The sequence below is a fragment of the Gracilinanus agilis genome, chromosome 1, assembly GCF_016433145.1.
Source record: "Gracilinanus agilis isolate LMUSP501 chromosome 1, AgileGrace, whole genome shotgun sequence".
Lineage (NCBI taxonomy): Eukaryota > Metazoa > Chordata > Mammalia > Didelphimorphia > Didelphidae > Gracilinanus > Gracilinanus agilis.
This window is the reverse complement of record NC_058130.1, coordinates 231,811,706-231,835,015: the sequence shown is the minus strand read 5'-3', so window position 1 is coordinate 231,835,015 and position 23,310 is coordinate 231,811,706. Positions and strand designations below refer to the sequence as shown.

The window sequence follows — 23,310 nt, the reverse complement described above, 5'->3', positions numbered from 1 at the left end:
CAATAACTTCATAAATTGAGGATGTCCTTCTTACCATTAGTGACCTGAGGAAATTGGTGAAAAAATTCAGACTACATTTTCATCCATAGCCAATATGCGAATTTCCTTTGCTATAACCTATTTTTTATAAAGGGGTAACTTTTATTCCTGTTTTTACTAGGAAGAGGAGTTAGAAGGATAGTAAATGGGAGTGCTAATTATCTTAAGAAATAGAAGAGAAAATTAAGGATTAATGGATCATTAAAAATAATAATAAACAGGAGAGATAAGGAAAGCACAAATAGGACAATAGAATAATTTAAGCTATCATGGTAAATTTTAATAAGATAAAAAATCTACAAGCTGTATATGATGAAGTAAAAAGAAAATTCATATAATTGTTATAGAAATTTATGTATGATTCCTTTTATTTTTAAACTCTAATGTTCACATTTGTTTATATTTAGTAATATTCATAAGAAAAATAAATAATTTAAAATAAAAAATGAAGAAAGCACAGCCTTGAAACTTCTCCTCAGATGTGATTTTTCCCATTCTTGATAAAATTATGACTCTGGACATAATTGTTTGGCAATTGGCTGATACTGATTTAAAGTAAAATACAAAACACTAAGACATGTCCACCTAGGATCTTTGCTACTGTCATGGTATAGGTCTTATATAATAAAGTCTACAAGAGAAAAGAATCTCTATGTAGAGTACTTTCTTTGAGCATAGCATTCTACTAATTATATGAATTACCAGAGTACTAAAGAGTCTCCTATTAAATCTACTGCAATGTGAAAAAAGATTGGTCCTAAATGTGCAAAAATATTTAAAGCAACACCTTTTGTGGTAGCAAAGAAATAGAAACTACAAGTTGTAGTATATGATTGTAATAGAATACTATTATGCTATAAGAAATAAAGAGCAGGCTATTTCAGAAGAAAAAAAGGAGAGATATGAACTGATGAAAAGTAAAGTTAGTAGAATCAGAGCACTGTACACATTAACAGTAACATGGAAATGATATTCAACTGTGAAAGACTTAATCACTCTGATTAATACAACGATCCAAGACAATTCCAAAGGATTGATGATAAAAAATGCTATATACTTCCAGAAAGAAAAACAATGGACTCAAAGTACAGATTGAAGCATATTATTTTGCCATTTATTTATCTTGCTTTTTTTTGCAACATAGCTAATATGGAAATATCCTTTGCATGGCTTTGCATGTAAAAAATAATGAAAGAGATCAGTCCAATCATCCATGCTGGAAAAATAAACCAAATTAAAAGAGAATTTCTCAGATGGTAGCATGACATTATACAGAAAACTTAATTGATAAGCATGGACTAAAATTTAGGATAGGGAGCTAAACAATGAGCTGGCCCAGATCCACAGAGCCTCTTAACTAGGGTTGCCTGAACTTACCAAAAAAAAAAAACCCTTCAAAAAACTGTAATTCAATTTAATTTATTTCCTTTGTAAATGTTTTATTTTATTCATTAAAGACATTACTCTGAGAAGGAGTCTATACACTTCACCATACTTCCAAAATAATATATGACACAAAATAAAGTTAAGAATTCTTGTCAAAAGAGGAGTTTGGCATTCATTACATTTGAAATAATTGAACAGTTCTTTCCTTGCATTCCTTATTCTTCTAAAAGTCTATCTTTAACACAGTTTTTCTGCCCATGGTACCATAAGACTATTAATTGTGGAAGACCATGTTCACAGAGAAACCAAAGTGATAAATAACTCCCATGTCAATTAAAAGCCATCAGATATAACAACAATATTTTGTACATGAAAATTGGCACAAAAAAGGCATTTTGAGAGCATATTGACCAGAAAAAAAGAGTAGGTCAGTCGTGTTTTGAGAATGATAGATAGTGCCAGGCAAACATAAGTTGTATATTGGTATTTCTGTGATAGTAATAAATGAGCTAAGTGAAGAATGAAGAAAAAGAGACAATGTCTCTTAAATAGGCATATGAATTACCTATCTTCTATTAAGAGGTTATATTACAGTGGAAAGAACATGGAACTTCTGGCCCTGTCATTAAGCACACATTTATTTATTTGTTTATTTGTTTATTTTTTAATTGATTAATTAAGCACATTTTCCCATGGTTACATGATTCATGTTCTTTCCTTCCCTTCCTCCCACACCCCCTCCCATAGCCAACAAGCAATTCCATCGGGTTTTACATGTGTTGTTGATCAAGACGTATTTCCATATTATTGATATTTGCACTAAGGTGATCATTTTGTGAGGGGTTGAAGGGAAGGTAGATAGGAGGAAGGATGGATGGGAGAAAAGAGAGAGGAAGGTAGAGGAAGGGAAAGGAAGGTAGTGATCCCCAGCCCGGGCAGGGAGAAATTGACCAGAGCCCTTTGGGGCTCAAATAAAAGATCAGAGAGCAACTTAGGGTTTAGAATAACTAGGTTTTATTTAAATTAGAAAAGGGAAGGTCTAGGGAAAATTAGGAGGTAGCTAGAAGGAAAAAAAGGCACCAAGGAAGAGAGACTAGCCAGGGTTCAGGGCAGTCTAGCATCAGCCAGCCTCCCCGCCCAAGAGACAAAAGGTGCCAACAACTTCTCTCTTATACTTTCTCTGAAATCTCCCACAAAGGAAGTGGGAGGTATCAGGGGAAGTTGTAGCAGGGAGTCCTGGGAGACTACATCTCCCAGGGCTTACAATAATTTTAAATGACACAGTTTAGAGTCTACATCCCCAATCATATCCCCATCAACCCATGTGATCAAGTAGTTGTTTTTCTTCTGTGTTTCTGCTCCCACAGTTCTTTCTCTGAATGTGCATAGCATTCTTTCTCATAGGTCCCACTGAGTACATATTTAAAAAGTTACTTCTTCCCTATCAGCTCCAGCTTCCTCATTTCTAAAATAAGGAAGGCTGACCTTAATGACTTCTAAATACCTTTTTAAGCTCTAAATCTTTGTGTGTATATCCATGTGTGAATAGGATGAAACATTTACATAGATTATATTTAGGGAACTAAAAAGAAAGTGACTGTGAGAAAATGTTTACATCTCTGAGTTTGCCCTGAAACTAAGACTCTGTAGTCTTAGTGAACTAAAATGTGATTAAATAAATGATGAACTTTCACAAGCCTATAATATTCACTAAAGGGATTTAGTAGGTCATAATTGTATGGGTCCTTCACACTACATTAATTGGTCATTAAATGCCTCCAAGAGGATATTTGAACATCTGTAACAGTAATCCATGAAATGCTACCCTAGTGGTCAATCATCCATCTATTTTTTGAGGGGAGGGAGAAAAACTATAAAGGAAAAAGGAATAGAATGGACTTCAGGTCAAAAGTAGGAGGCAGGGTAGGGGCCATTTCTAGGAATTCTTCCTATTTATCTCTTCCTATAACTCATTGTTTGACCCTCATAGATTCACCTAATCTCAAAGATTATCTCCTCTCCACCCTATAGCTGAACAGAAATCTCTTCTATAATATTTTGAATAAGTGGCTTCTACTTGAAGACATAAGTTAAAGTGATACATGATAGATAGAAAGATAGCGATATAGATGGATGGATGGATAGATGGATGATACATAGACAGGCAGAAGGACAGATTTTTATATTGATTTTTATTTTTATTCTCCCAATATATTTAAAAATTAGTAGATGTCCTCTGGTTACATTTATCCAGAAGACATTTCTTTAAGAAACAGATCTCATATTGAGTAGAATTGAACATGCTTGAAAATTCAGCCCTGCTACACTGGAATAATGGGAAATTGGGAAAGAAAAAGTAGACATTTAAAGGTCAATAGAAGTTAAAGTTTTATAAATATCTGTTTCCATTACAAACATTAATTTCCATTGGATTTAATTAGAAGGGATCAAAGGATGAAAGACTAGAACAAGCTTGGGAACTTGTCACTCGAATGAGGATGGATTTTTTTCTAGGACACAGTCTGCTTGAGCATTTCTTCTTCTAAAGAGCCATCCCTCAATTTTTTTCTTTCTTGCTCTTTGGTTACCAAACAATACCTAATCTGAATAGAAGTCAAGCCTGTTTCAGCAGACAAGACCTTGGTTTGGTCACAGTGAATATGTTTTCTATCAAAATGTTCTCTAAGGGTCTTCAGTTGGTCTAAGAACACACTTTTTTCTTTTTTCTTCATTTTTTAAAAACTAAATGCCATTATGTTGTCACACTTACTCTTCACTTTCTTATGAGGTAATCTCTCCAAAGTAGTAGATTGGAAAGGGGTATCGTTTTTATTCAGCTCAGATTATATAGTGCTCCTAGTTGACTAAACTACACTCCTCTCAGTTCGATTAGGTAAATAGATATATACATACACATGTTGAATATTTGTTAAGCACTTCCCATGTGCCAGACATTATGCTAAGCACAGGAGACACAAATGCAAGCAAGCAGGATAGTCTCTGCCTTTAAGGAGCTTATATTTTAATGGTGGAAGACAAATGGAGCTGGAAGCAAGAGGACAGCAATGGAATGATACATACAGTAGCATGAATGGAGTGAGAGCAGGCCAGTTGTAAAGGCTTAAGCCCTAACAAAATAAGGCAATACTTCACTAGGAGCACTGGAAGACCCAGGGACAGGGTTCAAGTTTACAGCAGGGAAAAAGTAGAGATGGATAATCCAAGAAGAGGCTGTATAGTGTGAACCGGGAGTAGACTTTAAAGCAGTCCAGTTCATATTTAAAGTATTTCAGTTCTTAAGAAGTTTTGTTTTTGTTTTATTTTGTTTTGTTTTTGCACATCATGTTTACATCTTCTCTTTAGCTTTCACCTATTAAACAAATTCTTTCTTCTGTGCCCAAGTAGAACAAGTCTAATCTGATATCTTTTCAAAAATGTGAAGATGTGTATAATACCTCTCTAAGATTTCTTTTCTCCGGAATAAACATTTCTAATTTCTTCAGACCTCCTGTGGCGTGATCTTCAGTCCCTTCATTCTTCTGCTCATCTTTTTCCATATGTGTTCCAACTTATAAATATCTTTCCTAAAATTTAGCACCTTGAAGTGAATTTCATAATTTAGAGTACAGGAAGATTATCACTTTCCTTATTCTAGGCTCCAATTCAATTAATACAGGTTAATGTTGCATGAGCTTTGGGGGCTAACATATTGCTCAAAACACTTGTATTGAGTCTACTAAAACTCCCAGATCTTTTTCATGTGAATAGTTGTCTAACCATCCCTCACCAATTTTATTTCTGAGAAGTTGAGTTTTTGATTTAAGTTTAGAACTGCATGCTTATCACTAAAGAATTTAATCATCTTACATTTGATTCATAATTCTAACCTGATGACACTTTTTTAAGATCCTTTTATATTCCTTTTACATTCCCCTAAATTTAATAAAAATACAATATATATCTTCATCCTAGACATTATCATTAATAATATTGCTAGCACTTATAGCGTACTTTAAGGTTTGCAAATTGCTTTATGTATATTATATCATTTGATCTTCACAATGAACCTATAAATTTAATGTTATTAACATCTTCATTTAACAGATGAGAAAACCAAGGTGAAGGGAATTTAAAGGATAGGTAATAAGCATTTAAGGAAGGATTTGAATACAGGTCTTCCTGACTCCAAGTCTAGTACTGTATCGACAACACCACCAAGCTGTCTTTGACAAAAAAATTGAAAAACACAAAGCCAAAGCCAAAACTAGGAGAATTCCACTGGAGATTTTCCTTGTAGTTGACATCAACCTATGAATGATTACTCTTTGGGAAAGGATTGTACTAGTTCTAAATCCATCTAACAATAATAATTGATTCTACATTTTATCATCTTGTCTAAATGGATACCATGAGAGAATCTGTCAAATGTTTTTCTGACATATCAGTAAACTATACCTATTTTTTAAAAAAGGAAATCATCATGATTTATTTTTGGTGATGCTTTCTTGATTTTTAGTAATCACCCCTTCTCTTTCTAATTCTACCCAAACCATCTCTTTAATAATATCTTAGTGTCCTAAGGACTTATCTCAATGATGAATAAATATTTGTTGAATTTAATTGAACAGGAGAGTACTGATGAATATAACCTTTAGAACTTATTCTTTTTGGAATAGGAATTAAAAATTGGCAATGTGCTAAACCCAAAATTAAACAAGAAAAGAGTGGGTTAGCCTGACTATGGGAAACTGCACAGTTCTTTTAGCCATCCCCAGGTTTCTGCTTAAAAGAAATGCCAATATTTTAAACACCCATATTTTCCCATGATGTTATATGACTACATGTCATGGACAGTACAGTCTTCAAAGAATTGACATCAAGAATCAACCAAAAGATAACAAGAAGACTTTGGCAGTATAAGCACACTATAATACTTTGTAAATGATGCATTAAGATGGAGAAGTGGCATAAATGATGTTATCAGAGAAATATATGAAAAGGAAAAAAAAAGAATAAGGCTAGTTTTTCAATGAAATCAACATACAATTGGTCAACAGCCAGTTTGTTGCAATGATAATCATACATATTAAGAAACTTCAAGAAAAGCCCCTCACACTTTGGATGAATTCATTATGGCTAATTTAAGCAGATATAAATGAGGGTCATTAAAAATAGGTAGGCATGGATGAATTGTGATCTTCTTTGGAGGGAAAAATTACATTTATTGGGACGGGAAGAGGAGAGAAGAAAAATCAACATTTATTAAGTGCTTACTATATGCCAGGCCCTGTGCCAACTGTAATTAAAAGTATTATATTATATCACTTGATCCTCATAACAACCTTGCAATGTAAGTGCTATTGTTATCCCCATTTCAAGGTTGAGGAAAATGAGGAAGACAGGTTAATGACTTGTCCAGAGTCACACACTTAGAAAGTATCTGGAATTATATATTTTAACATCAATGATCCTGAGAGGGGTTAAAGCTGCATCACAGAATTCCATAGTGCCCCCCCCCCCCAGAACTCCAAGGGAAGGGTCAGTTAAGGGCATTTGGAGACCTGGTATAAAAGCCAGGACACCTCTCTTGCAAGTCTCTTGCTCTTGGCTCTTGGCTCTTGGCACACACACTCAGTGTAGTTTCAGGGGCTGAGTCATTCAATCTCTGACAGCCAGGGGCTGTTTACTTTGATAGCTATCCTCAAGATAGACCTTCAAGCAAGATCACTGTCTACCTTCAGTTTAGCTGTTTAGGATTTAGAAGGAAGAGTATTTAGGGGTTAAGATAGGAGTCTAGCCATTCAATATACATTCCCCCTTCCCCCCTCTCCCCCCTCCCCGGGAATATTCTGCAAGACAGCATTTAGCAGTTTCAGTTAATTTACCTTCCCTCCTCTTTCCTCAATCTGGTTCCCTTCTCCTGGTTCCCTGAAATCATTAAATTCATTTGTTCTTTGGATATTGAGCCTATATCCAGATAACTTGGGGTCATATTTACCACGTCCCTTTCACTAAGCCAAGTATTTCATCCAAGCTGGAGCTGAAGCTGTCTCTGTCCTAAATCCTGTGGTCTGATCTGAAGAAGACCCAGCCTCATATATTTCTATCCTGTGGGAGAATATTTTATACAAAAGTTATTATTTTAAAAGATTTAGTCCCAATTCATTTACCATCTTGGCCCAGAATTTACCAAGCTTGAATAGCCTCCATAACCAGCTCTGAGGATATTCTGTTATCTGTTTCCAACTGTTTCCAGTGTGGGGGAGGAGGAGGAGAACCCTACTCGCTTCTGCCCCTCCCATCCAGTTAAGCTTGCCTGCTTCCCCTCTGGTCTGGGACCTGGAGAAACCATTACCATTACTATTCTGTCCTAAATCCTACAATTACCTATCTGACCCAAAATCCAACTATATATATGAGAGAGAGAGAGAGAAAGAGATAGATAGATAGAGAGAGAGAGAGAGAGAGAGAGAGAGAGAGAGAGAGAGAGAGAGAAAGCGTACTATTTCCTTTTATTATCACAACAATCTTGTGAGGTAGATGCTATTATTATTCTCATTTCAAACATATGGAAACTGAGGCAGACAGAGGTAAAGTTACTTGCTTAGGGCACAGCTAATAAGTATCTGGGGCAGGATACATACTAATGTCATTCTGATTCCAAGTCCTGTGTTCTTTGTACCTGTATTCTTTCCATGAATATATTTTTCCTAAGTTACAAGATTTAATTTTTTTCTTAATCCATGAGATATCTAGGTAATAGAAGATGAATATCTATACAAATTGCAGTGCTCGAACTACATGGTACTTGATATTTGTCACACATTCCCCCATTTTGTTTCATCAGCAAATCCACATTCATTGTTCTTCACATAGCTTCCTGTCACATTTTCCTCATCTAAAGAAATAGCAGCTTCACTGTAACTATCTCTTAAAGACATCATTTCTCAAAATTAAATTGGAGACAAAGGATCAACACCCAAGGGTCTTAGGGAAAGAAGCCATAAAATTTCAGAAAGCTATAAATTTAGGTCACTTTAGTAACAAAAGTCTCTTAAGCTCAATTACTTATAAATCAGATAGAATGTTTTACCTTGCATATCTACACCCCTAATAAGGCTTGAATTGAGGGGACAATGAAAGTGCTGAATGAAAAATTTGGATTGTCAGTGGGCAAGATCAGGAAAGTGTAAAAATGTTAATATAAGTATCATTACTAATGTATGACATTTAACTCTTCTTGTACCTTTTTTCTTTTCTTTGGAACATCTTTTAAAATTATTTCCTGAATCAATCTTTTACTTGGACTTAAAAAAAAAAAAACTAAAACACCTACCTAACGTGACAGATTGGATCCAAAGATTTGTGGAATTTTGACTTTTTCTCATTTAAATCTAAATACATTTTCTCTTTAATTTTTCATCATCAATTAAATTTGCATCAGCACTTCAACATTTCATCAATGAATAAATGAACCATCATTCATTCTTCATTTAACTAACAGTTATATACAATTAAAAAAAAATTCCTGCCCTCTGGGAACTTATATTCTACTACTGGCACATGACATATGATGATAATAACTAGTTTTTTATATAGTGCCTACTATGTTCTAGGATTATGGTATAGGATAGAGTCTTATAGGAAAAATGTAAGAAATAAGAAGATATTTTAAAAATAGAAAAACTCTACAAATTTGTGATCTATAAATTATTATTTATATTCTAAACTAAGGCCACAATGATTGTGGCTGCCAAATTACTGACATTACATCCAGTTCAACAAATATTTACATAGGACTTGGCATATATATGTAAGGAGTTGTACTAGATGTTGGAGTCATAGATCAGTCTTTAACTTCAAAGGGATAATAATAATGATAACTAGCATTTACAGAATGTTTTAAAGTTTGTAAGGTATTTTTATATATGTTATTTGATCCTCACAATAATTCTGGGAGGTTGGTGCTATTATCCTTATTTGAAAGATGAGGAAACTGAGTCAGACAGAGGTGAAATGATTTGCCCAGAGTCACACAACTAATAAGTATCTGAGACAGAGTTTGAACTTCCTGAGTTCAAGTCTCCTTCTCTATCCACTGAGCCACCTAACTGCTAATTATCATCAAATCACAATGTAGTCTACTTTTCTGAGTTAAATTCTACACTTGAAAACTTCACTTAAAACTACAACTTTAAAAAAGATTCTTGTAGAATTATAGAATACTTACATTTCTCCAGGGGACAGACTTTCTCTTTTAGGCAAAAGTGAGTAACTGTACCTGATAAATAAGTTATTCACAACCTTAGTAAAAATTTGGTTGTAAATGTTACGTAGTAGAATCATAACTTTTACAGCTCACACTTTATTTTGTGCTGCATGAATCTCTGAAATATGAGCAATGCTGCTGTAAACCCATAGAGGATAGCCCTAAAAACTTCCAGCAGGACCTTTGGGAGGCAAATAATCTGGTACCACTGTAGCAAGCCCTAGATCAAAGTTCTTATCTAAAAAAATAATATTGTTTTCTAACCTCCTTAATGGCTGAGAGACCTAGTTTTACCAGGAATAATATATTCCACTTCTTGGGAAGTTTCATGGGCAACCAATGAAACCTGCTGAATGCCAAGTAGTGGGACAATATCCCCAAAGAGGAACTCTTAAAACCTAGTCTGTTTGCATTGAAGTGATGTTTATCCCTAAAGGTTAGGCGGAAGATTCAGTAAGAATATGTAACAATAAGCTACCTAAGTATAGTGGGCAGAAATGGGATAATCACAAGGAAAGTAGTCAAGAAGAGAAAAAAAATTAGCTTCATTTAACAAGTCATAATTATAGATGGCTACAAACAAGCAACAGTTTACAATTAAGCCCTACATACAGCAATAAGAAAGGGTGTTGTTCTTAGAAGGAAGTCTTTGGACTGATTCTAACAAGTAGAGTAGTCAAAGTCCATGGAAAACTGCTATAGATGATAATTAGGGCCAAGCCAGGTGCATATGATGTAAAATTTGTTTATTTATCTGTTAATAAAGTAGAATATTCTTTTTAAAAGCACCTGGTAAAAAACCTGAATTTTAACTCTTATATGTGATAGTAATTTTTCTTCAATTCTCTAGACCTCAGTTTCCTCATCTATAAAATGAAGGACTCAAGGTAAGAATTCAAAATGCAGACTATGCATGTATGTATTAAGGATTTTAGTTTTTTTGGTCCAGGTTGTGAGATGTGAATAAAGAGGCTAGTGGCAGGACCTAATTAAAGAAAAAAATGAAAGTATAGAAATAGATGATTTCCAAGCTCCCTTCTAGCTCTAAATTCTCTAATTCTGCTTATTTAGCATCTATATGATCTTGCACTGCTATTTTCAACCACATACATACATCTAGACACATATGCTTATGAATAATAAATAGTTGTAACATCATCTTAGAAAAGGCAAGAAAAATACATAATTCACAAGAAAAAATAAAATTCGCAAGAAAAATAAATAATTCACAGTAACACTAGATATTCGAGAAAAGCAGTCAAGGAGATCAATAGAATTTAGAATCAGAGTACTAGAGTTTGAGGGCAGTTAAATGGTATATACTAGATAAAGACTTATCTTCCTGAGTTCAAATCTGATCATAACCATTTACTAACTATATGACCCTAGGCAAGTTACTTACCACTCTTTGCCTCAGTTTCCTTGTCTATAATATGAGCTAGAAAAGGAAATGACAAACTACTCTAGAATCTTTGCCAAGGAAACCCCAAATAAGGTTACAAAGAATAGGATACAACTGAACAACAACCTAAGTTTGAATCCCTTTTATATATTCATGTTACCTTCATTTAACACTTTTTCCATTCAGGTAAATCCAGTTTAATTCAACTCAAAAATTATCTGCTATTCTTGGGACATAAAGACAGAAACAAAATAATTCAACCCTACAAAGAATTTCATTCTGAGGGGAAAAAAACATACACACAGATCATGTAGATAAAGAAGAAATATTTTTGGTAGCTCTGCCCAAAAAAATCTCTCTTCTGGGACTAGAAAGACTGAGTATGGAGTAACATATATAATCCTTCCCCAACCCCAATCATGGCATGTGGATAAGGTGGGCCCAATGGGTGCCTACATCTCCCTAATTTTAACACAAATACGAGGAACTCACAATTTACTTTAGAGTGGCAAGTACCCACAAATAAGATGAAGCACTAAATTACTAGATTTCCCATTAGAAAGGCAGGACATTTGGTCTTTACTGAATGAAAAAAAAATGGAGAAGGGCATTGTTAGTAATTGTTCCTGACCTTCCAACACAGGCAAAAGGGGCCCAGTTGGATAGGGGAGTATGTGTGACAAAGGAGCTAGGAATGGGTAGTGGGGTGCTCAGTTTATAGAAATACAAATTTATCTACCATCATGGTTAAAGTCTTTTAAGATCTCAGTTTAGTTGCTAGAAAAGTAGCACACCACTATAGTAATTATAGCAACAGTTCCCTCCTCTCTATATAAGACTTGTTACCCCCTTAGTGACTTTCTAGTCTAGGGAAATGGCTCTCAAATTTTGTAATCTAAGGACTCCTTGCACTCTCTAGAAATTATTGAGGACTCTAAGGTGTTTTTGTTTATATAAGCTATATCTATAGATATTTTATTGTATTAGACATTTAAAATGATAAAATTTTATAATTTTATTAATAAATTTAAAATAGCAATAATAAATTCAATGTTACTATAAGGAATATATTTTTATAAAAATAAGAAAAAACTAGTGAAGAATGACATTATTTCACTTATTTTTGCAAATCTCTTTAATGTCAAGCTTAAGACAAGAATGCTGAAATCTCATATTTGCTTTTGCATTCAATCAATTTAGTGTGTTGTTTTGATTGAAAAATATTTTTAAAAATCTGGCCTCAGGAAGACAAATAGTTGGAAAAGGAAGTGTTTTAATTAGGCAGAAAACATCTTAGAATTGCTATGAAAGTGATTTTGACTTTGTGGACCCCTTAAAAGGGTCTGGTGACTTCAGGGTTCCAAAAAGAACACTTTGACATGTACATTTTATTATTAGTTGATTTTCTCTCTTATGAGAATTCCAAAGAGGTCAACTCCATCTGAAAAGGATTTTTCTCTTTTCCCTTTTCTATTTCTGCCTCTCTCTCTCTCTCTCTCTCTCTCTCTCTCTCTCTCTCTCTCTCTCTCTCTCTCTCTCTCTCTCTCTCTCTCTTTCTCTTTGCACTACAAGGTTTTGATGACCACCTGATTTTTAAAAATTAAATTAAAAATGTTAAAACCCTTACCTTCTGACTTAGAATCAATACTATGTATTGGTTCCAAGGCAAAAGAGTGGCAAAGGCTAGGCAATGGGGATTAAGTGACTTGCCCAGGGTCATACAGTTAGGAAGGGTCTAAGGCCAAATTTGAACCTAGAACCTCCCATTTCTAGGACTGGCTCTCAATCCACTGAGCCACCTGGCTGCCCTTTTATATTAATTTATATAAAAGGAAGGGAGAATGGGTGATATATTCATAAATTAGCAAGTGAGAAACAAGTCTTTGGAATAATTCAATGTGTTACTTTCCACTCTCCCCTAATTTTAGGTTTCCTTCCAAACCTACTCTTCTTCTTTTCTGTATGTTTTCTTTTCCATCTTTCATTGACTTTCTTTTTTTAATCTTTTTTTCCTCTTCTGGTGATATTACAACTTCTCTTCATATCCCCATTTATCAACTGAGAAAAATAAAAAATAAAACCCTTGAATCTATAGTCAAGAAAAACAAATCTATTTATTAGCCATGTTCAAACCCATGTGTCTCATTTGGCACCTTGAGTCCATCACTTCTCTTTCAGTAAGAGTACCTTCTTTCATTATCAGTTCTCTGAAGTTGGGTTTGGTTATTTCATTGATCAGTTAATTCTTTTGAAACTATTGTTTTTATAATGTAATTAGATTAATAATTCTTTTGTTTACTTTGCAGCAGTTTAGATCATTTCTACTAGGTTGCTGTTTTTTTCTGAAAAAAAATTCCTTTGATCATTTCTCATGGTACAATAATATTCCATCCCATTCATATACTTTTGTTCAGCCATACCTCAGATAATGCTTTTTTTTTACTTCCTTGGTGTAATAGAAAGAGTTGCTATAAATACTTTTGTACATATAAATTCTTTGCTTCTTTCTTTTTTTTTTTCTTTCTTTCTTTCTTTTTTTTTTTTTTGGTATGTAAGCTTAATCATGGTATCACTAGATTAAGAATTATAAACACAGTTTAGTAATTTGGGGGTTATAATCCAAATTTCTTTTCAGAACTTCTGAACAATATATGAGAATATAACTATATTCTAGGCCAGGGATGATATGGGGAGAAGGAAAAAGACATGATTGATATCCTCAAAGGCATTCCAGTTTTATGAAAGTTTCTCTTATTTGAGGATCAGCCTAGCTGTGGAAAAGAGGTCCTTTTAACTTAATGCAACTTCAAAGATGAAACTATAGCCACACCAATGAAATGACAGAGCCTTAAAATTATGGAATAAGTATTCTTAATTGCTGACTTTTTTGACATTATTTTTCTGTGAAAATAGTAATAATAATAGCAAGCTAATGTAGTTCCTACTATATCAATAGTGGCACTGCGGATAAAGTGCCAGGTCTGAAGTTTGGGAGATTCATCTTTTTTAGTTCAAATCTGACAAAAGACACTTATTAGCTCTCTGATCTTAGGCAAGTCACTTAACCTGGTTTGCCTCAGTTTCCTAATATGTAAAATGAGAGGGACTTATGTAAAAGAATGTTCTCCACCTCCAGAGAAAGAACTATTAGAGTGGGAATGCAGATGGAAAGCATATCACTTCTTTTATTTATCATTTCTTTATTTGGGTATATGTTTTAAGGTTTTGGTTTTATAATTATTCACTGACAAAGATGAATAAAATGAAAATGTGTTTTGCATCATAATACACTACTGTATAAGCCAGACTGAATTGCTTGCCAGCTTTGGGAGGGGGAAGGGAAGAAAGGCGGAAGACAATTTGGATCAGATAACTTCAGAAAACTTATGTGAAAAGTTGTTACTAATCTGTGAAAATGAGTTGGAGAAGGAAATGGAAAACTGTTCTAGTGTTTTTGCTAGGAAAATTCCAATACATAGCATCAGACAGACATGATTGAAAAAAATTCAATAGCAACAACACTAAGTGCTTTACAAATAGCTCATTTGATTCTCATAACAATACTCTGAGGTAAGTATTGTTATTATCCCTATTTAATATCTGAGACACCTGAGGCAAACAGCAATTGTTACTTGCCCAAGATCAGTTAATAAGTGTCTGAGGTCAAATTTGAACTCAGGTCTTTCTGACTCCAAATTCATCACTCTCTTCACTGTATCATCTATCTCTTAATAAATTGTTGCCACGACCTTGAAACAACAGCAACTGTTTTCCTCTCCCCTGTTTTGTCCTTTCACTGAAAGTTAATGCTGCTAGAAATACCAATACCCCTTGAACTGTCTGCCATATGTGGATTATTAGTGATATTCCTATATGAAATGACAAGAAGCACCATTAACTCTTGTCAGACTTCAATGCATAAAACTGAGAAAGGAAATAAAACTATAGCAATTTTATAAATTTACTATCTAAGCAGGAAAAACAACAATCCCCTGAACTATCTGCCATATGTGGATTATTAGTGGTATTCCTGTGTGAGACTCCAAGAAGCACCATTAACTCTTGTCAGAATTCAATGCATAAAGTTGAAAAAGAAAGAAATAAGACTACACCAATTTAAAAAATACACTTTCTGTAGGAAAAAAAAACCTCCAAGCATTTCTGTTTTTTAAGAGAAACATCTTTACCTTAAAAGCTTCAAGTAATCCAAATGGCATAGACTAATCTTTTCAAGTATGGGAGGTAGTCGATTTAATACGAGGGAAAGATTTTGCAGGAAGTGGATTACTTCGATTAAGTATTAAAAATAGGACAATTTAGAAAATAACTAAAGACCTCTCTATGGAAACTGAAAAAGGAAATTATTTTTAAAATCAGATAATTTTATATACAAAGCAATATATTCTCCTCTGATCTTGAAAGGGGATTATATAAAGAGCTCAGGTACAAAGACATAGGCTGAGAGGTGATGAGCAGGTAAAATTAATGATAATAATAATGATACATGTAATAATAATAAAATTAAATCTCTTTCCTAGCTTACACTGGAATATCTCTAAGGTCCCTTTCTCTGACTGGTCAGTTCTACCTAAAATATCCATTTTAAAGAAAAGGCCAGGCCAGCTATGTGCACTTTATCATTCCTCCCTGGTTCTGCACTGGATTCTCCAAACTTCTAACTTCACTGTGCCCCAGCAAATTTCTAACCTCAGAAGATGCTCTCCAATTTTTATTACCTTCTCTCTTTTCCCATGCCTCCTTTTCTGTTTTTCACTTTCCTTTTACTTATGGTCTTCTCCCCTTTAGAATGTGAATTATTTAAAGGCAAGGAGTCTTTTTTACTTCAATTTGTATTCCCAGAACTTAGCACAGTGCCAGGCACAGAGTAAGCAGCTAATAAATGCTTGTTGACTTACAGACTAACATTATTTCTTAATTTTTTTTGCATAGGATAGTGTGAATAATGTGGATCTGAGCAAATCTAGCTTCACTTAGCACTTTAGTTTGATTCTGCACTCTAGTTAAGATATAGACATCTGGTCTAGTAGAAAAACTACTCGAGGTCTAGTTAGAGAAAATAGGTTCAATTCCCCACTTTGCCACTTACTACATGGTTGACCTTCAGCAAGTCGCTTAACCTCCCAAGCCTCAGTTTCTTTGGAAAATGAGGAAGTTGAATTGGATAGCCATTAAGCTCTAAATCTATTATCCTGTGATCCTGTATGAAGTTACAAGTGCCCTTGGCTGAGAGGAATGATCAGAAAAATTAGAGATGAGTGGTGATGGTTGCTTATTCCCTGCTGAGGGGCACTGAGGTGGCAATTTGTTGACCTGATATCAACATCACAGATGTCTGCTACCTTTCCTTTGCACCAATCCAGGATGTGAAAGGGAGAGATCAAAGTCGACAACCAAGACCCATTTCAAGAGAATAAATGGTATCATTAGAAGGAATAACAACAACAACAAAAACAACAAACTGCTAAAGATTATGAAGCCCTGAGCCTAAAGCTGAGTAATTTAGAGATATGGGGATATTTTCATCACAACATGAAAGTAGAGATCGCAGAACAGAAAAGTAGACTTAAAAGGTGAAAAACTGGCTAAAAATGGATTTGAATTTTTTTTAGTCATTAAATCCTAAGGTCTCACCTGTTTAATTTTACACAGTAACAGAAGTAGATGAAAACTGATTAAAACATCCACCTTCACAGAGTACATAAGACTAATTAGAAACCTCTCCTTAAGAGAGCACCCACTAATCTGAAAAAAAAAACAGTTGCCATCTTTTAACTGTTAGTGAGAAACCAGAACCAATAGAAATGTTTTAATAATTTCTCAACCCATATACATTCAAATCTGAGCACCCTAATGGTGAAAAAAACCCAAGTTGGTTAACAAAGACATTTTTTATTGTTTTTTTTGTTTGTTTGTTTTGCCACAAGGACAAAGGCTCCACCAACACCCTTAATTTTTTCCTCTGCTCTTCTGCTGAAGAATTTTGCCTTCATGATGACTGGTTGCTTGGGGAGTTTCCCCTTTCCTAGTATTCTGTAGTAACCAGAGCTCAAGACATCAAAGATTGGGGTAAGCCCATCCTTGCTTTTGGCAGCATTAATCCTGGTCTGCTCACTGACCAGTGTCAAGGTTGACAGTTGGGCAGTACCTTTGGTTTTTCTTCAAGTGGTAATGCCTCATTCCCACTTTCCCAAAGTAACCCGGGTGATATTTGTCGAAGTTGATTTAGTGATGGTGCAGGCCTCCTGCATTACCATGACCTCCAGGGTGCTTGTGGTGCTTGCCAATGCGTCTGTGGCCATGACTGATGTGCCCGTCGAGCTTCTGTGTCTTCCTCAGTCGGGAAGGCATCTAGTAAGCTGAAGCAAAAAAGAAAAGCTGAATTTTTTTTAATACAAAAGAAAATGTAGGAATGATGAGCTTTTGGTTCTGGACAAATTGTAGAAATGAGAGTTGTTGCAAGCTATCATTATAAGAGCCAGTAAAAACATATTTGTCTGAAGCTTTGTGAATATAATTAATTTTAAACCAAAAAGTGAGGCTGAGAGAGAAAACTGCCAAAACATCAAGCCTAAAACTATATAGAGTAACAGATATAGCACAGGAGGAAGAATAAGAAAGGACTAGTAATTAATGGGAGATAATATTCAACAAAAGAGTCATTTAAATAGAAGCTGTGGTTGCAGAAGCACAAACCACAAGTAATAAAAAGGGGAACTAGAGATCCTATTGGAAGGAGATGTGGAAGCCTTTGAGACCAAGGCCACAATTTTCCATTGGAATACCAGAAAAGAGTCCTTTTTTCAGTCATTCTGGGCAGTGGTGGGGGTGGGGTGTCGAATAGTGAATATTGTTAAATTATTATTCTGAAATATCAACTCAAAATTTCATTTTAATAAGTTGGGAATTTTCTTCTGCAAGATTATTATACAAGTTACCTCAAAATCTTTTTTGGGTGGAGAATTGTCCTAGGATATTAGAAACCATGTTATTTTGGATATTTCTCTTCTCATTCTAGGAATACTTCGATATAGAATAATGTTAAATTTAATATAATTGTTTCTAGCAGACTATTTCTAAAATATAAAGTGCAGTATTAATATTCGATGAATTGGTTTTATATTTTGTTTCATGATTATTATAAATATGAGTTGGAAATTTCTTTAGGAAAAGAGTTCACTGAAAAGCAATGGGAGCTATTGCTCAAAATCTCCAAGAAAATTGATTGTAAAACAATAAAAGCGTCTCTGGAAGAGTTTAGCTAAATTCAGAATAAAGATTATTTTAGTTAAATGCCAAGTGAAAAATTGTTTTCCTCCACAGAGACAAAATTTGATCTAGAAGGATGAAAACTTGGTGGTATGGGACTCATGACTAGAATGTGCTCATGGAAATATATGTCATTTTCAAAAGCAATGGAATGAAAAACAGAGAGAGTGCAGTAGCATATATTAGGAAGATATATTAATGTTAGAAAATCCAGAAACACAGTTCAACAAACATGTTGGAGAAGTTTGATTAAGGATAAATGTTGGAAGAATTAGAAGTCATCTTTTTCATACAGATTCCCAACCTATCACTGGGATAGAAGAGTTCAGAAAAAACAAATGAACTATGTTATAATATAGAAAGATGATAGCATAGTTAAAGGAGATTTCAAATATCTAGCTATGTCTTAGAGTTCTGATGACTGATGCAGTTATATACGTTTCCCATGTTCTGAAACCTAGTTATCATATAAGGAAATTCTGTTCAGATTTTCAGTCTTGATCTTTGGTCTAGCTTACTGATCAATCAATCAACAGATATTTACTAAGTGTTTATTATGTGCCAGTTACTATGCTGAGTGCTAGTGATACAAGTACTGTATAAAGAATAAATCAATCTTTCTTCTCCAAGAGATTATATTTTTAATGGAGGGAGGGAGGTTGGAAAAAAAGGAAGGGAGGAAGGAAGGAAGGAAAGAAGGAAGGAAGAGAAGGGAAGAGAAGGGAAGAAAGGGAAGGGAAGGAGGGAGGGAAGGGAATTAAAAGAAGGGAAGGGAAGGAACGAAGGGACAGAGGCAGTTGAGGAAACTGAGACAAACAGATTAAGTCACTGCCCAGTTTCACAAAGCTAGTAATTGTTCATGTGTGTATAATATGAAGTTAATAAATATGGAATAAGTAATTAAATATACGATAGTGTTGGAGAGGAGAAACTATTAGTTGGAGGAATCAGCAAAGGGTTCATTGAAAAGATTATTGCATTGTATTCCAAGTATGAAAGAATAGAACAAAGGCTCAGAGATGGCAGATGTAGTATTGTGTGTGAGGAGAAGAAAGATTATTTTGGCTGTATTGAAACATGGGACATATCTAATGAAGTTGCAAAGGTTGAGATTGTGTAATGCATTGTGATAAATGGAAGAAATTATATTTTTTTCCTGGAGGTAATAGTAAGATTATGGAGTTGTTTGAGCAGAGCAGTTACTTGGTCAGATTCACACTTTAGGGGAATCACATTAAAAGCTTTCTGTAGGACGGTCTAAAATAGTTAGAAATTTGGAGCAGAAAGAACAATTAGGAAGAAATTTCAATACTATAGTCAAGCAATGATGAGGATTTGAAATAAAGTAGTAATTGTGTGAGTGGGGAAAAGAGGCTTGGTGTTGTCGTGGTAGAAACAGCAAGATTTAGCAACATAGCAACTATGTGAAGCATGAGAGAGTAAAGAGTATGGAATAATGCCAAGGATACAAATGTGGGAGATTTGAATGATGATAATGCCTTCAACAAAATTTTAAAAGTTTAGAAGAGGTGAGATTTTTAGAGGAAACATGAGTTGAGTTTTGGACCTGGAGAGTTTGAGATGTCTCCAGTCATCTTTGAAATATGCAATCTGTCATGTAATACTGCTCAAGGAATAGACAAGGATTGGATAGATAAGTGACAGAAAGATAGATAGATAGATATAGAGAGACAGATAGATAACTATGTGAGTCATCTACATAGAGCTAACAGTTAAATTCATGGGAGGTTATCCAAGAGGGAAAAGGTAGAAGACAAAAAAAAAGAGGGTTTGGGTTATAAACTTGGAAATAATCATAGCTAGGTGGTATATATATTAATGTTGAGCCAGTAAAGAAGACTGAGGAGGAGCAGCCAGACAGGTAGAAGGTGAACTAAAAGACAGTAGTGTTTCTAAATTTAAAAGAGAAGAGTGTAATCAAATAGTGTCAAATGCAGAAGAGAAAACAAGATAAGGACAGAAAAAAGACCATCAGATTTGTCAATTAAGAGATTATTAGAGACAAGTAGGTATGGTATAGAATTGACTAATTTGTAGATGGACCTAGGCTCAAAAAGACTTGAATTTGTCCAATTTTGCCTGAATTGCCTATTAATCGTTTGACCCCAGAAAATTCACTTACCCTTTCTTAACTTCAGTTTCCTCACCTGTAAAATAGGGATAATGGTACCTAATTTCCATGTGAGGACCAAATGAGATAATATTTGTAAAATTGAAAGAAAAACAAAGATCATTGGTAAATTTGGAGGTAGAAACTTTGGTTGAGTTTTGGAGCCAAATAAAAAATGGTGAGAAGTAAGTGAGGATGGGAGAGAAAGTGGAATTAGTGAGAATAAAAGATTTTTCAAGGAATTTGGCTAACTAGGGTTGAGAAATATAAAACAATAGCTTGAAAAAAACTGTAGAATCTAGTAAAATTTTTGTTTAAGATAGGGGAGTCTTTGGTCATTAGAGAAAGAACCAGTTTATAGGGAAAGATTGAAGACTTCAAAGAGATGAGAGATAACTGAAGATCTAATCTGTAGGGAAAGAAGGAACATGTAAAGAGAGGATAAAATTGAGTTCACTTTATGACACTGACATTATGTAAGAAAATGAAAATCCATCTAATGTGGTTAATATATCATCTTAGCAATACTGTAAAAAAAACCATCTGGTACAAGCTGTTCTTATTGAACCCATTCTGGCTTCTAAAAATGAATGAAAAAGGCACAAAGTTCTTAATGTGTCAGAGACTGTATTAAAAGCTGATACAGTCTTTAAAAAGATATCATCTCTGCCCTCAAGAAGTTTATATTCAAATACAGAAAATAATATGTAAAGGAAAGTGGTGGCCAAGACAGGGTGTTTTGTTCTGGGGAGCTAGAAAGTATGTTTCTGTATTAGGGGAGATAGCATGAGAAATGTGAAATGATCTCAAGGCTAGTAAATAGATATAATGGGCGAAGAGGACTAGTCTGTATATGCTCTCATTCAACTAGTCTGAGATCTAGGGTGAGAATTCCAATGATGAGTAGATTAATTTTCCCTAAGATTGGAGCACAGATTCTGTAAGACACAGATGCGGAAGTTCAGATCTCAGTTTCTTGTCCAGGAAGAAAGGATCAGGTCAATGGTGAGCAGGTGGTAAGATGGCCTGGGTAGATGGTTGGATGGTTGGATGAGATATGAAGCTAAACAATACAAATAATACAAAAGGTACTCAGCTGGCATACTGTCAGCAGCAGCATGTATACTCTAAATTAGTATTCAGTGCCTGGCACACAACAGGTGCTCAATAAATGCTTGTTGACTTGATAGAATATTGGGGAGACAAGAGTCTTAGAATTATTTTGTGTTGTTCATAGCTACTCCTTATGTTCCTTTGAAAATATTTTCATTCTTTCCATGTTCTATTCTATCTGCTGATGAAATAATAATGTTACTTAATCAACTTACCTAAAATGGCTTATGATCTTCTTTCAAAGAAATGCATGAGAGTAATTGCTGCAGTTCTTGCAAAAGCCCTTGAAACCTTTACTTTGATATCTTGGGCACCTCAGACAATGTTCTAAATTCAAAAGGCTCTCAGTAAATTGCCAGAATATAATTAATTGAAGCATGGGTTGGTGGTTGTGATGTGGAAAATTTGTAGAGTAAAAGGTGAGAATATTTTTCAGAAGCAGTGGAAGGGTCATTTTCTCCATTTAGCCACAAAAGTTTCATTGGGTATTCTGTGACGCCTGAAGGAAGGAACTGGACTGAATGGGCTCATGTTAATAGATCCACAGCAGGCTATTTTATCTGGGTTAGGCTATCCATAGTGTAGCATCACTAATGGTTAGAAAAATCTCAAGGTTGTCTCTTTGGATGATGAGGGGTTAAGTACCTCAAGAGGAGTCAGAGTTGGATTGGGCTAGATCAAGGTATAGGAAGGAAGGCAAAAATACATGGCCTCCAGCCTCAAGTTGTAAGTTATTATCCAGGAAGACTATAGAACAGTGTCTGGAAACAGAAGTGGTAGCTGCCAGGAGAGACTCCACGCAACATCACCAATAGTTTAGACAGGGCTTCTGCTGCCATCTAGAAGGAGCAATGGAAGCCTATTTTGCTTGGACTTGACCTGATTTATCAACCTCTATGTTTAAATGAAAAAACTGCCTTGAGCAAACAACCTCCTAGTCAGTGTATTTTGACAAGGACATTTTTTCATGATAATTGTGGGTGGAGAGAAGTATCACCTCAGAAATAAACACAGTAATTTAATCATAAAGTGTTATCTCTTACTTAGGTTTGGTCATTTATAGCTCATTTATTTTAAATAATCTAAAATGTAGCTGTATACTTCTGAGATGATACTCAAAGATAGTCTCTTGATATCATCTTGTAAATTCACCAAGGAAAGTATGAAGGGAATTCATATGAATACAACCCCAAAAGAAGTGCAGGCCAATTTATTCATTCCTCTGATTGAAAAGTATTTATCTCCCTGCCCCCAGGAAACAATACAAGATGATGACTACTGCCTACATAATAAGAATCTTTCATTCATTCAGTGCTAGTATCATTTAAAGCACTGGGAGCATTCATTTTCAAATGACATCATTACCTTTAGCAAATCACTTGTTATTGATGTCACCTTAAACAGCTGAAGAGGGAGGAAAGTGGAATTTTAAACAGAAATGATGAAAAATAGTGCATTTTCTACTGACTGTATAATATAAATGCATGTGGAAGCCTTTTTAGGGCTTCTTGTTAGCATTTTTCAAATTTCTTATATAAGGAGATAACTGGTTCTTTTTTTTTTTTAACAGAATGAGAATGCCCTTTAAATTTATTCTCTATTACCCCTCCCTAGAGACATCCTGGAGCAGATCTGGTATATAACCTTGTACTAAAGTGATTTGCCACAAAACAAACTATATTT

General features: G+C 34.5%; 1 pseudogene; it reads right to left on the bottom strand.

The window, feature by feature from the left end:
- Positions 1 to 16,990: 16,990 nt before the first annotated feature.
- Positions 16,991 to 17,465, bottom strand: LOC123250258 (annotated as a pseudogene).
- Positions 17,466 to 23,310: the final 5,845 nt, after the last annotated feature.